Raw genomic sequence first — 15,882 nt, 5'->3', positions numbered from 1 at the left:
AATTTCTTCCTCCACATCTCTATTACTATTTGGGGGCCTATAGAAAACTCCTAACAATGCGACCGCTCATTTCCTATTTCTAACTTCGGCCCATATTACCTCAGTAGGCAGATCCCCTTTGAACTGCCTTTCTGCAGCCATTAAACTATTCTTGATTAACAATGCTACTCCTCCACCTCTTTTACCACCTTCCCTACTCTTACTGAAACATCTATACCCCGGAACTTCCAACAACCATTCCTGTCCCTGCTCTAACCATGTCTCCGTAATGGCCACAACATCGTAGTCCCAAGTACCAATCCACGCTCCAAGTTCACCTACCTTATTCCGGATACTCCTTGCATTGAGGTAGACATACTTCAACCCACCTTTCTGTCTGCCGGTATACTCCTGCGACCTTGTTACCCTCCTCAGTACCTCACTACTCTCAACACTGGCTTCTGGATTACAGCTAGTTTTCCCAGCCCCCTGACAAATTAGTTTAAACCCCCCCCCCCCCTGGAGAGCCATAGCAAATTTCCCTCCCAGGATATTGGTGCCCCTCTGGTTCAGGTGCAAACCGTCCTGTCTGTACAGGTCCCACCTTCCCCAGAATGTACTCCAATTAGCCACATACTTGAAACCCTCCCTCCTGCACCATCACTGCAGCCACCTGTTTATCTGCATTTTCTCCCTGTTCCTCACCTCACTAGCACGTGGCACCGGCAACAAACCAGAGATGCCAACATGGTTTGTCCTGGCTCTCAGCTTCCACCCTAGCTCCCTAAATTCCTGTTTTAACCCCTGTCCCTTCTCTTACCTATGTCATTGGTACCGATGTGTACCACGACTTGTGACTGTTCCCCCTCCCCCTTAAGGATTCTGAAAACACAGTCCGAGACGTCACGGACCATGGCACCCGGGAGGCAACATACCATCCATGAGTCTCTTTCGCTGCCACAGAACCGTCTATCTGTCCCTCTAGCTATCGAGTCCCCAATAACTATTGCTCTCCTGCTCTCCCTCCTTCCCTTCTGAGGCACAGGGACAGATTCAGTGCTGGAGATCCGTTCACCGTGGCTTACCCCTGGTAGGTCGTCCTCCTCAACAGTATCCAAAACGGTATACTTGTTACTGAGGGGAACGACCACAGAGGATCCCTACACTGACTGCTTCCTCCCAGCCCCTCTCACCGTCACCCATCTGCCTTGATTCTTCGGAGTAACTACATTCCTGAAGCTACTATCTATGACAGCACGGTAGCATTGTGGATAGCACAATCGCTTCACAGCTCCAGGGTCCCAGGTTCAATTCCGGCTTGGGTCACTGTCTGTGCGGAGTTTGCACATCCTCCCCGTGTGTGCGTGGGTTTCCTCGGGGTGCTCCGGTTTCCTCCCACAGTCCAAAGATGTGCAGGTTAGTTGGATTGGCCATGATAAATTGCCCCTTAGTGTCCAAAATTGCCCTTAGTGTTGGATGGGGTTACTGGGTTATGGGGATAGGGTGGAGGTGTTAACCTTTGGTAGGGTGCTCTTTCCAGGAGCCGGTGCAGACTCGATGGGCCGAATGGCCTCCTTCTGCACTGTAAATTCTATGTAATTCTATGTAAATGACCACCTCTGCCTCCCGAATGATCCGAAGTTCCTCCAGCTCCAGGTCCCTAACACGGTTTTTGAGGATCTGGAGTTGGGTGCACTTCCCACAGGTGAAATCAGCAGGGACACTGACGACGTCCCTCACCTCAAACTTTCTGCAGGAGGAACATTGCACTGCCTTCCCTGCCATCCCCTCTAGATAAAGAACAAGAAAGAAAGAGCTTACCTGTTATTCACTCTACCCCTTAGGTTAAAGGAGGTGGAAGGGTGGGGGACACTACAAGTGTAGTGTCTAGGGTTGAGGAACTGCCCAACTTAAATATAGGTAAAAATAAAACACTTAACCAGCAATCACTGCGCCCCACGCAAGAACAGCAATCAGCTGTTATGGGCCTGCGCAAACAATTTAAAACTTTACTCCTTACCCAGCAGTCACTCTGTCCTCACTCCGACCGGATTCAGCTGGAAACTCCCAACAGTAAGTTTAAAAAAAAATTTTCTCCCCTTCTCAGCAAGCACTCACTCAGCAACCACTGCGCCCCGCACGGTAACACCTCAGGGAAAAGAAAAACTACTTACCAGTCACCAGCCAATCACTTACCTGCAGGCTGTGACGTCACAGTTTAACTTCTTTCTACTTCTACCTGCCCTCGAATCTCCCTCTTTATCTTTACAGTGATTGTTTTTTTTGGGTTAGAGGAGGAGGTAGGGAGGGAAACACTGAAGAAGTGTTTGGGGTTTAACTGTTGGTGTCCCTCTGGTTCAGGTTGCGGGGAAAATTTGCATCAGTGCATTGCGGTCACCGTATCTTGAAGGTGGTTTGTGGAGGAGCTGTTGTCACATTTTCCCCGCAACAGCCAATCAGCAGCTCTGCTCTACTGCCCTCTGCTGGATGCTTGCCCTCACTTGAACACGGAGGGTATCTTGCTCAGGTACACGTTATGGATGCAGTGACCACAATGCACTGATGCAAATTTTCCCCGCAACAGCCAATCAGTAGCTCCACTCTACTGCCCTCTGCTGGATGATTTAAACACAGAATTAACCACATTAACATGAAAGAAATAGCTTTATATCAGTTCAACAGGTCTTAAACAAAAGGAAAAACTTGAATTTACTATCTATACCTGCTATTAATTCCAATTAAGCAACCCAATACAAATCAAGTGCCATTATATAAATAGAGTTAATACAACAGGTTACTTGCTTAGCTGTGTAGAGACGTTTGGAAAGAGTTCCTTTCAAGAGCCGATCCAGTACACTTCTGCTCAACCTAACAGCACTTGGCAACTTAAAATCCTATCACACTTCAAAAACTACAGATAGACCTGGCTCTTCCCACTAATTACATCATCTGTATCCCACTAAGTTCTATGATCTGCTTAGCTAAGACTAAACACCAATCCCCCCCATAGATTATCGACAGTCCAGGGAATCTCCAGAGATCAAAACACTATTCCATTAGCCTTTTATCTGTAACCAAGTAAGTAGTTGCAATCAGTAATGACCTCACACTTTTATGATTCCTTAATTACAGTTTTAGCACTCGCACAGTCTGGGTACCGTAATCAATGTTCTTTAATAATATTACCGAAACAAGTATATACCTTAACTCAGACTTTTGAAAAGATTACAGCAACAGTTATAAAATATATTATGTAGCAATTTCTATATTCATCACATTACTGACACCACCCTGGAACAGCCTGGCTCTTACTTTAAGAATCAGCCCACTTGTTCTGGACTCCCCCACCAGAGGAAATAGTTTCTCTGCAGGCTTTGAAAGCAGACCAAGGCAAGCCAGCAGCACGGTTCGATTACCGTAACAGCCTCCCCGGACAGGCGCCGGAATGTGGCGACTAGGGGTTTTTCACAGTAACTTCATTGAAGCCTACTCGTGACAATAAGCGATTTTCATTTCATTTTTGTTTTCATTTTAAATCTTTCAACTAAATCACCCTTCAACCTCGTAAAGTTAAGGGAATTAATCCAATTTAGTTCCTTCCCTTTGATAATATTCAGTTTCCCATATACAGCTGGCACCCTCTTTATTCAATGGGAAAATGGACTCAACACATTTATTTGAACTCATCTATCATTTTCTCATGATAGTCCGCTTGTTTCTGTCCGTATACTCCTTTTTCAGTCTTGGGATAACTCATGTTCTCTAGTTTTGGAAGAACAGAACAGCTAAATATTATTTGAATGGAGAAAGACTGGAGAACACTGCAATGCAGAGGGATCTGGGAGCTCCGATAAATGAAATGCTGGTCTGCAGGGACAGCAATTCGGAAGGCAAATGGAATGTTGGCTTTTATTGCAAGGGGGCGGACTATAAAAGTAGGAAAATCTTTCTGCGGCATGATAGCACAATGGTTAGCACTGTTGCTTTATCGCGCCAGGGGCCCAGGTTCGATTCCCGGCTTGGGTCACTTATTGTGCGGAGTCTGCACGTTCTCCCCGTGTCTGAGTGGGTTTTCTCCGGGTGCTCCAGTTTCCTCCCACAAGTCCCGAAAGACGTGCTTGTTAGGTGAATTTGACATTCTGAATTCTCCCTCCGTGTACCCGAACAGGCGCCTAAGTGTGGCGACGAGGAGATTTTCACAGGAACTTTTTTTATTCGGGTATTTGCAAGTTTTTATAATAATAACAGCTACATAAACATGGTACAATAAACATTTCCACCCCATTACAATCTTCACACACCCCAACCATAAAACAACAATCCGGCCCTCTTCTCCACCCCCCCCCCCCCCCCCCCCCCCGCCCTTTGGAATTCTGCTTCTGCTGACATTTTAATTTTCCCCGAGAAAGTCGACGAACGGCTGCCACCTCCGGGTGAACCCGACCATTGACCCTCTTAAGGCGAACTTTATTTTCTCGAGACAGAGAAACCCAGCCATGTCACTAACCCAGGTCTCTACACTCGGGGGCTTCGAGTCCCTCCACATTAATAAGATCCGTCTCCGGGCTACCAGGGAGGCAAAGGCCAGGACGTCGGCCTCTTTTGTCCCCTGAACTCCTGGCACAGTAACTTCATTGCAGTGTTAATGTAAGCCTACTTGTGACACTAATAAAGATTATTATTATTATTACAGAATATTGTGAAACCACACCCAGAGTACTGAGTACAGATTTGCTCACCTTATTTAAGGAGGGATATACTTGGACTGGAGGCAGTTCAGAGAACTGTTATTTGTAAAGATATTTATTTGTTACTAATATGGTTAAGTCTGTGTTTACATTAAAGTTTGTTTTAACATAAAAGATACACATTGGACAGGGTTATCACTCGTGTGCAGCATCCACCATTCCTCACAGTTTAAAAAATTGCAAATAGTTGGGTGCTCATCCGGGATCTTAACAAAATTGGGGCTCGTCCAGGATTTAAAAGTATAATTCATTGTTTGCCTTGAGATTCTTGGGTTAAAAGAAATTTGCAACTTTACTTTTGTCAGCTCATAGTGTCTATTGGTTACTTTCAATTTTCAAGTATAAAATTTGGGATATTCCGACTAGCCTTGCAGCCAGCTAATCAGAATGATTGTCTTTCTCAAATACAGACTGTTGAATTCAAAATACAATGACAGCTCGTGGTAATTTCTTGGAATCAAGACACACAGTACAAAAGGACTGCGCAGTTTAAAATAGAACAAAATAGCGGTTTTGAAAAGCAATCAGAGAGAATAGGTTTCAGAGGATAGGTTGAATTGATTCTAGAATAGCTTTCCCATCCCGATACCTGAACTTTTAAGGAGATTACTATCTTTAAAGTTTCGTCCTTTTTACAGCTTTGATTGGGGTTATCTGATCTATAATTCATTTAATTCAGGCCAAAGTGTCTGTCTGTCAAATTAAGAGATAAAAGATTTCTGTATTTTTCCACTCGAAGAAAACATTTCCCAACAAAGATTCTTACTATGGGGTGACTTGTTGTTACCATGGACACAGAACTGGATCTTAGCCTAGCTCTCTAACACAAAGAGTCTTTCTGCCAGTTTGTCCTTGCAAATTCTAGCATTTTGCTTATCTGATTAATTCACAAGCAGTCAGCCTTTTCTTACTGTTATGGTTAATATATATTGATTAAAAATTTTAGTTAATGTGATTTCTTTAAATAATTTCTTCCTTTAACCCTTTTTACCTACAATAAAAGGTTGGTTTCTATCAGGTAGGAAGGAGGAGATAATTGGAGTGATGGCTCAGCATTTAAATTTGGAAAAGATTCCAGAGACCCGATCTGAGTCATTGGAATTAGTTAAGATCTTGTTGCAAATTAAACAATTCCAACATGATAAAGAAATGCAACAGCTGGAATTAGGAGCCACGGAAGGAGGGAAAGAAAAGGAAAGAGAGGCAATGGCAGAAGGAAAGGAAAAAAAAGAGGGGGCAGAGAGAGAAAGAGAGAAAGACAAGGAGAGAGATTTTGAACTTCAGAAAGTGGACCTGAAGCAGAGGGAATCGGAAAGGCATAGAATATGTCAACTTCAAAGGTTGGAGTTAAGGGAAGTCGCTGAGGGTAGTCTAGAGGAAGGAGGAGCCCCTCTGAGTCAAAAGATTAGTAGGGATATGTTTGAATATAATGAAGCATTGCCAAAGTTTGACGCGAAAGATGTGGAAGATTTTTTGAAATCTCATTTGACAAATTAGCTAAACAATTGAATCGGCCAAAAAAAATAGGTATTATTGATTCAGTCAAAATTAGTAGGCAGAGTTAATTAAGTGTTTGATGACTATCAGAGAAGGTATCTCGGGATTATGAAGAGGTGAGAAAAGTCATCCTAAATGCATATCAACTAGTGCCAGAAATCCACAGAGATAAATCCACAGAGAGAAGTTTAGAAATCTCAGAAAAGAACCAGGTCAGACATATATAGAATTTACAAGAATCCAAAAAAATAATTTTGCTAGGTGGGTGAGAGCTTTAGAAATATGGCTAATGTATGAATCTCTTAAGGGAAATTATTATTCTGGAGGAATTTAAAGATTCACTTCCCGCAGTAGTGAGAAGGTACAAAGATAGGGAGGCTGAGGTTCAGTTATCAGAAATAATCTTTGGCCAGATTGTTGATAAAGAACAAGAGCAGGTGGAGGGTGAAGCGGATAGCTTTAGATCAGGAAAGTGGTAGAATTACAGCAGAAAGATTCAGAGATAAGGCAATTGCATGAGAAAGCATATACGGAAATAGAATCTGAGTGCATATTGGAGTGTTATTCCATTAGTAATAATGCATTAATGAAAAAATGGAGACCTTTACATATTCAGGCAGATGAGAAATGGGCAGAAGTTCATCGTGTATCAACAGTGGGTTATAGAAAGGAGGTTTTGCAGGTAGTTCCAGTAGGGGATCTTCCACCATATCCTCTGGCAGCGCATTCCAGGCACCTACCACTCTCTGCGTGAAAAACTTACCCACCACACATCTCCCTGGGGGAATGGCGGAGCAGGATCGAGGGGCCGAGTGGCCTACTCCTGCTTTGTATATTTGTTTGCACACGTGTAAACGCTTAGTGGAGTAGTTCAGAACACGGCAATGCCAGTCTTAGACATTACTGACAGGCCTCATTGCTATATGGGGCTGGTTTAGCACAGTGGGCTAAACAGCTGGCTTGCAATGCAGAACAAGGCCAACAGCGCGGGTTCAATTCCCGTACCGGTCTCCCAAAACAGGCGCCGGAATGTGGTGTTAAGTAATGGGTTAACAGACATTGCAATTAGTTGTCTCATTTATGTTAAGTGTTCAATTATTGTCTCATTTATGTTAAGTGTTCAATGATTGACACTGATATGTAAAGGGGCTTCAGGTGGACTCTGGAGCTTGTGATGATCTGTAGAGTTCTGTGCAGAGTGAGTTTGAACCATTAAAGGTGTGTTGGTGAAAAAGGACCTGAACTCTTGCCTCTTCATACCACAGCATCTAACACATCTAACAATGGTAGCAGAGGATGGTTGTTGTGTAAATGTGAAGGCTTGAAAGATACAATTTTTCCAGATCAAACCAAGGAGTGAAAAAAAAGGGAAACATGGCTGAACCCAGGACAAAGATGGCTGGTTATGATTATCTTCTCCTATTTTCTGAAAGGGAATCATACGACCAATGGAGAAGTGCAGTAGTTATGTGGACTAAGGTGACTGCTTTAGGAAAGAGAAAATAAGGTATGGCATTGGCTCTTTCTTTACCATATGGCAGTAAAATCCGAAACAAAGTGCTTTCTGAGCTGGAGTTGGAAGAGTTACACTCAGAAGAAGGTCTGGCGACTTTATTACTTTATATGGACAAGATTTATAAGAAAGATGACTTGTTAAGTGCATATGAAGCATGGTCGAATTTTGATAAGTTCCGGAAAATGAAGGATTTATCTATGGAAGACTATATAATGGAATTTGGCAGACTATATAAAAGGCTGCAGAAACACAGGCTGGAATTCCCACAGTCTGTGTTGGCCTTTAAATTACTTGACTGTGCTAGAGTGAGCAACATAGATAGGCTCCTGGTTTTGACAGGAGTTCAGTTTACGGATAACGATACCTTATTCGAACAGATGACAGCAGCTTTATAAAAACTTTTGGGGAAACATTCGATTCCAATGGCTCTGATGACCCAAATAGGTCAGCCTACCATAAGGCAGAATATGGAAGATACACTACTAACAGGATGGCGAAATCGTATGGCTACGAACAGGCCTCAAGACTATAAAAGACCGAGGCAAAGAAATTATGAAGACAGAAACCCAGTTAGAACCTACAATAGGAGGATGAACCCCAGAAATGCACGGGGCATGATAAACCGATGTTTTCGATGTGACTCTCAATACCATTATGCTTTCAACTGTCCAACTCGTTATGATAGAGTATTTGAAGCGACACATGACACGGAAGAGTCAGAAGAGGAAAAAGATAGTGACCAGAAAGAAGGCATTGTCCTATTAACAAGCTGTTTTACGCCGGTAATGAGGGTGTTGGTTGCAGAATCTTTTAACTGTGCTGTATTGGACAGTGGCTGCACATCTACTGTGTGTGGGATTGACTGGTTAAAATGTTATCTGGACTCATTGGATGCTGAAAATCGTAACAAGGTTAAGGAATTTAAAAGTTCCACAAGTTTCAGGTTTGGGGATGATAATACTCTGAAGTCGCTGAAGAGTGGTGATCCCTTGCAATATTGCTGGAGTGAATCATTTTATTAGCACGGATGTTGTATCAAGTGAGATACCTTTGCTTCTGAGCAGACCGTCGATGAAGAAAGCACACATGAAGCTGGATATGGAACAGGATAAGGCAACAGTTTTTGGAAAAACGGTGGACTTACAATTTACACAGTCGGGACATTATTGTATTCCATTATTGACAAATAATGTTTCAAGTAGAGTGGTTAAGGATGTATTAATGACAGTTGATAATGCGACTTTAGCTGGTAAAAAGCTTATTGTAGTAAAACTGCAGAGGCAATTTGCACATCCATCTCCTCGGAGGCTGAAACATTTATTAAAGGATGCAGGAGTAAGGGATGATGACTATTCTAAGCTGATAGAACAGGTTAGTGATCGCTGTGAAGTTTGCAGGAAGTACAGAAGTACACCAGCACGACCGATAGTAACCCTACCTTTGGCCAGGGATTTTAATGACATTGTGGCCATGGACCTTGAGATCTGGGATAAAGCAAATAATATATTTATTTTGCATTTTGTAGATTTAGCTACCAGATTTAGTCAATCAACGATTGTACGAAGTAAAGAAAAGTGAGTAATTTTGGACAAAATTGTGGAAAAATGGATCGGGACAGGAATGGGAATTCTTTACGGACAATGGGGGAGAATTTGCTAATGATGAGTTTAGGGATATGTGTGAAAACATGAATATCAGAGTTATGAACACGACTGCCGAAAGCCCGTTTAGTAATGGTGTCTGGGAAAGAAATCATGCTGTTATCGATGACATGCTTCGGAAAATTTTGGGAGATCGACCAAACTGCACGCTAAATTCAGCTTTAGCATGGGCGGTACATGCAAAGAATTCATTGCAGATGGTTGGGGGCTATAGTCCTTATCAATTAGTGTTTGGTAGAAATCCTAAAATTCCCTCCATTTTGGATGACCAGCCTCCAGCTTGGGAAGGGACTACAATTAGCTCAGGTTTTGCTGAACATTTAAACGTGTTACATAGCAGTAGAAAAGCTTTTTTGGAAGCAGAAGTCTCTGAAAGAATTCGCAGAGCTTTAAGACATAATGTACGGCCATCAGATGCCGCTTTTCAACAAGGAGAAATGGTATACTATAAGAGAGACAATTCTAATGAATGGAAAGGCCTAGGGAAGATCATAGGCATAGATGGCAAAACATTTATTTTGCAACATGGTAATCAAACTGTTAGGGTACATTCATCAAGGATAATGGGTACCGATTACAAATTTTCAAATTTAGACAGAGCAGACAGACATAGAACATAGAACAGTACAGCACAGAACAGGCCCTTCGGCCCTCGATGTTGTGCCGAGCAATGATCACCCTAATTAAACCCACGTAACCCATATACCCGTAACCCAACAATCCCCCCATTAACCTTACACTACGGGCAATTTATCATGGCCAATCCACCTAACCCGCACATCTTTGGACTGTGGGAGGAAACCGGAGCACCCGGGGGAAACCCACGCACACACGGGGAGGACGTGCAGACTCCACACAGACAGTGACCCAGCCGGGAATCGAAGCTGGGACCCTGGAGCTGTGAAGCATTGATGCTAACCACCATGCTACCGTGAGGCCCCCAAGACAAGACGAGGAACCAGAGTCATCTGGTACGCATGTGTTACAGAACTATGAGGACCAGTTAACTGATATAGACAGGGTTTCTGTAGAGGAACACGACACTTCTGATAAATTAGATCAGGCCATTTTTCCAAAAGGGCAACTGCCAAAGGTTGGTACAAAAGTGACATACTTGCCTGAAGGGTCTAGTCAATGGAAGGATGCAACTGTTATTAGTAGAGCAGGGAAGGCCACTGGAAAGTATAAACATTGGTTGAATGTACAGCATTCAGGGGAAGAAGGTAAGACAATGGATTGGGAAAACGAAGTTCAAAAATGGAGGACACAGAAACAGAGTGCATGTTCAGATAGCACATCGGATAGTGAACAGGTTCGCAGGAAAAGGTCGAGAACTATTGAAAGGACATCCCGCTACAGAAGAGAAAGATCAAGCAGTAGCAGTACAGAACGAGATACCAGGCAGGAAAGGGGACGTAGTTTATCAAGATCTCGGAACAGGAGTAAGACTACGAATACTAATAGAAGTAGAAGCCCACATGCACGTGAGATTTTGGTGGCTTCAAATAAATTAGATGAAAAAGTTATCAAAGATGCTAAACAGCAAGAATTGCATAGTTGGAGTGAATTTGGGGTATACACGGAAGTACCGGATAGGAGACAAAAAGCTCTATCCCACAGATGGATTTGTACAGAAAAGGTTTTTCCAGATGGAACTTATAAGGCAAAGGCCAGGCCTGTGGCAAGGGGATTTGAAGAAAACTTAGACGATCAGGACTTAAGGGTAGATTCACCTACAGCAGGAAAGGTTATTTTAAAGATCTTCTTGGCTCTATTAGCCACAAAGGCATGGAAATGCAAATCTATAGATGTAAAAGCTGCCTTTTTGCAGGGGCATCAGCTCCAGAGAGACATTTTTCTCCGTCCTCCTAAAGAAGCCGCTAACACAGAAGGGGTACTGTGGAAGTTGAACAAATGTGTATATGGATCAAATGATGCATCTAAAGTGTGGTACTTTTCGGTGAGGTCAGCCTTGTTAAAGTTAGGCTGTTGCCAGTTGAAAGCAGATCCTGCAATGTTTACTGGCACTATAAAGGAAATCTTGCTGGCATCTTCATGATGCATGTCGATGATTTTTTGTGGGGTGGGACTAGTGATTTTGAAGCTATTGTAATCTCTGGTTTGAGGAAAGAATTCAGGGTTGGAAGTCAGGCTTCCGGTGCATTTAAATATATTGGTTTGGAAATCGGACAGACTCAGTTAGGAGCAACTTTACGTCAGCAATCTTACTTGGAAAGCATCAGTCCAATAGCAATTAGTCGTGGCCGGGTTTCACAAAAAGACGCAATGGTTTCAAAGATAGAAAAAGAGCAACTGCGAAGTTTAATTGGGCAACTGAACTGGTTAAGAAGACAGACTAGACCGGACGTGAGTTTTGATGTTTTAGAGTTGAGTACAAAGATGAATGATCCCAAAGTGGAAGACATAATAAGAGCAAATAAAGTGTTGGCCAAACTAAAAATGCAGGAGTGTGTTTTGAAGTTCCCTGTTTTAGGTGATCCTAGGCATTTGAAACTCATAGTTAATAGTGATGCGTCCTATGCAAATTTATGTGATGGAGTTTCAAGCGCAGGAGGTTTTATAATTTTTCTTTTGGGGAACAATGGTAAATGTTGCCCTCTTGTGTGGTCAAAAGCACTTTGGCTGCTGAGACATTAAGCTTAGTGGAAGCGGTGGATATGGCCTTTTATATAAGTCAGATATTGACAGAAGTTTTGGGATTAGAGGATTTAGGTAATATACCTATTGAGTGTCACATTGACCATAACTCCCTGTGGGAAAATGTGCACTCTACAAAAAGTGTCAATGAAAAGAGGTTACGGATAGACATCGCAAGTTTAAAGCAGATGTTGGACAGAGGGGAAATAACAAAAATTAAATGGGTTGACAGTAGCTATCAACTGTCAGACTTTCACGAAACGAGGGGCTCGTTCACAGAAACTTTTAGATATCGTGAATGAAGGGCGCCTGTTTCTGTGAATGTTTTTTTTTCTTCTACTTAAAAAAAAAGAATGGGGAATCAGGTGTGTGTTTTAGTTTCTTGAAAATTTAGTTTCTTGAAATTTTGTTTTTACCTAATTGTTTTTTTTTCTCCAAGGAAGGGGAGACTGTTAAGTAATGGGTTAACAGACATTGCAATTAGTTGTCTCATTTATGTTAAGTGTTCAATGATTGTCTCATTTATGTTAAGTGTTCAATGATTGACACTGATATGTAAAAGGGCTTCAGGTGGACTCTGGAGCTTGTGATGATCTGTAGAGTTCTGTGCAGAGTGAGTTTGAACCATTAAAGGTGTGTTGGTGAAAAAGGACCTGAACTCTTGCCTCTTCATACCACAGCATCTAACACATTTAACATGTGGCAACTGGGGGCTTTTCACAGTAACTTCATTGAAGCCTACTTGTGACAATAAGTGATTATTATTATTAAGACATAAGTCAGGAGTGTAATTCTCCAGTTGCCCGGATGAGTGCAGCTCCAACATCACTCAAGATGCTCAACACCATCCAGGACAAAGCAGCCCCGCTTGATTGCTCCCCCTTCCACAAACATTCAAACTCTCCACCATCGACACACAGTAGCAGCCGTGTGTACCATCTACAAGATGCACTGCAATAACTCACCAAGGTTCCTTCGACAGCACCTTCCAAACCCACAACCCACAATACTGGTGGACATAGAACAGTACAGCACAGTACAGGCCCTTCGGCCCACAATGTTGCACCGCCATTTATCCTCATCTAAGATCAACCTAACCAAGCCCCTTCAATTTACTGCTGTCCATGTGTCTGTCTAAGAGTTGTTAAATGTTCCTAATGACTCTGACTCCACCACCTCTGCTGGCAGTGCATTCCACACACCCACCACTCTCTGTGTAAAAAACCTACCTCTGCCATCTCCCCATATCTTCCTCCAACACCGGTAAGAACTGGAGCAGCAGGCCAGGAAGTGTAGAGACTGGGGAAAAGCTTGAGACTAAGACAAATATAGCAAAGAGGGAGAGACGCTGATCTCAGTGGGTCTGGAGGTTTGGTGTGCGTTTGTTTCAACGCAAGAAATATAACAGGTAAAACGGATGAATTTAGACCTTGGATTAATGTGGGGATTTATTTATTTATTTATATAAATTTAGAGTACCCGATTCAATTAAGGGGCAATTTAGCATGGCCAATCCACTGTAGCCACCTGGGTTGGCCACTTCCCGACTTAAAATGGAGATTCGCTAAGAATGCAGGGAAAAATGGACAGATTCAGGAAAGCAAGCAGAATGCAAAGCTTCCTGTATATTCGAAGTTGCAGAACCCAGACAGCACTGAAACTGACGACCATCTACATATTGATGAGTGATCCCCGGGAACAATAGCAACAGTTAAAGCTAATCGAGGTAAAGCCAGACTCCTCGGCGCCAGCAGGAGCCAAAACAAAAGAAGCCAACGGACATTTAGGAACCGCCCAGCGATCAGGGAACAGCTCCAGTATTGGGGAAATCAATTCAAATGATCAGAACTTAGTCCAATCAATTGGAACCAGGTACAGGGTCCACCCACAAGGGCACAGAACCCTTGGGGACTATAAAATAGAGTCCCCAAGTTCAATTCGGCCTTCTTGGCACTCGGCTCTCAGCAAGGAGAGACCTGCCTAGCTGCTGCACCAACAAGTAAGTGTCCAGTCAATGCACGCTACGAGATAGGCGCTCCTAACCCTTAGTCCATACCTGCTGGAAGCCTGCAGACTCAGGATCGAATGAGAGGCCATTGTTCCCTGACCCAGTGGGTTCCTTTTCCAAAGCTAAGTATTGGCCTTTAGTGGTAGAAATAGTCTAGTTCTGTAGTATTTTATGCATAAATAGCGATTGACTGTGTATATAATAAATGTGTTTTGATTTGAACCTTACTAACTGGTGTATTGAGGTATTGATCAGCACTTGAACTTGAACCTCGTGGTGGTATCATAAAGATACCTGGCGACTCTAGAGCAGGGGTGGGCAAACTACGGCCCGTGGGCCGCATGCGGCCCGCCAAAGGTCTTTATGTGGCCCACCAAGATCAAGTCATAAAATAAATATTAAAAACATTTAAAAAAAATTTTTTTTTTTTTAATTTTAAGGTTAATGGGGAGGCCTTTGGGTTACTGGTATAGGGTGTATACGTTGACTTGAGTAGGGTGATCATTGCTCGGCACAACATGTGTTTCATGTGAAGTTTCTACTTTAAAATATTAATTAATAAAAATTAATTGCTTTTTTTTTCTTTAAAAACCTTTTATTTTGGCTATTTTAAATATTAATTATTTTACTTAATATACTATGCGGCCCTTTAAAATTGTGAATTTCTGAATGTGGCCCTTGCACAGAAAAGTTTGCCCACCCCTGCTCTAGAGCAAGGTGATTAAGCAGAGCAATTAAGTGTAAAGCACACTCACCACAAATTAGCAACATTTAGTGGCGAACTCTGACGGGACACGACGTAGAAGTGGCCACTCCACTCTGAGAGAACCCAGAAATTTGAAATTAGAATCCAATTGGGAACAGAGATAACCACAAGTGTTCAAGCAGTTCTGATCAATCCTCATAATTCGGAAGTGTGTTAATGCATGTGTAACTAACAGGGATATAAGGTAAAACCGAGAGATTTTGTTGCGAAAAAACTGTCGGGAGTTTGTATTCCGGAAAATAGCGAAAGCCGTACCCGTGTCTACAACACTGCCTTAGTACCCCTCGTTCCAAATTTTAAAAGAGAGCATTAAGATAGGAAAAATGGCCATGCAGGCAATGGAACGCCTCATGAACCCTCAAGAATTCGTGGTCGCAGCGACCAGCAGCAAAGTAGGTCAGTGTCCCGTTTGGGAAGTTGAGTTGAGAAAGTACCTCAAAGGGAAGGGATGGCCCCTTTGGAGTGACTTTTGTTTAAATGAGGAAACAGGTCCCGGGAGTATAGGACATACTTGGTGGGAGAACCTAAGCGAAATACATAAGAAGAGCTTAGGGAAAGCTCGTAAGCCGATGGCAATTATGTCCTGTCTGGCACAATTGTTAGGCACAGAGGAGGTCGTTCGGATGCTCCGCAAAGAGTTAGAGGAGAGACATCGAATGTTAGCGAAGTAGAGAGCGAGAATATAGAGTTAAGAAGGAAGTTAGCAGCAAAGGACGGAGAGGTGGATGATGCCAAGAGGGCAAACCAGTCTTGTCTAGCGCATCTGAGCAGCTTCTATACCCAATACGGTGAGGCCTATCAGGACAGGCAACGTGCAGTCCTGGTAAGAGAAGAAACAGAGAAACAGGTAGAGGCATTGCAAAAACAATGCAGCGACTTAATAGCAGCGTTAAGAGCACTCCATGCTGCTACCATGGAGCAGAGACAAAGCTCAGTAGATCATGCAAAACGCCGGAAGCAGATTGCAGAACTGCAGTCTTTGCTTTCCGTACAAAATGGGTTTCAAAGCACCTTTGGCTCCCAATTAGGTGAGGAAGGTGGCCCCGATT

Source organism: Scyliorhinus canicula, chromosome 2, assembly GCF_902713615.1.
Source record: "Scyliorhinus canicula chromosome 2, sScyCan1.1, whole genome shotgun sequence".
Taxonomy (NCBI): domain Eukaryota; kingdom Metazoa; phylum Chordata; class Chondrichthyes; order Carcharhiniformes; family Scyliorhinidae; genus Scyliorhinus; species Scyliorhinus canicula.
Note: the sequence above shows the minus strand (reverse complement) of the source record.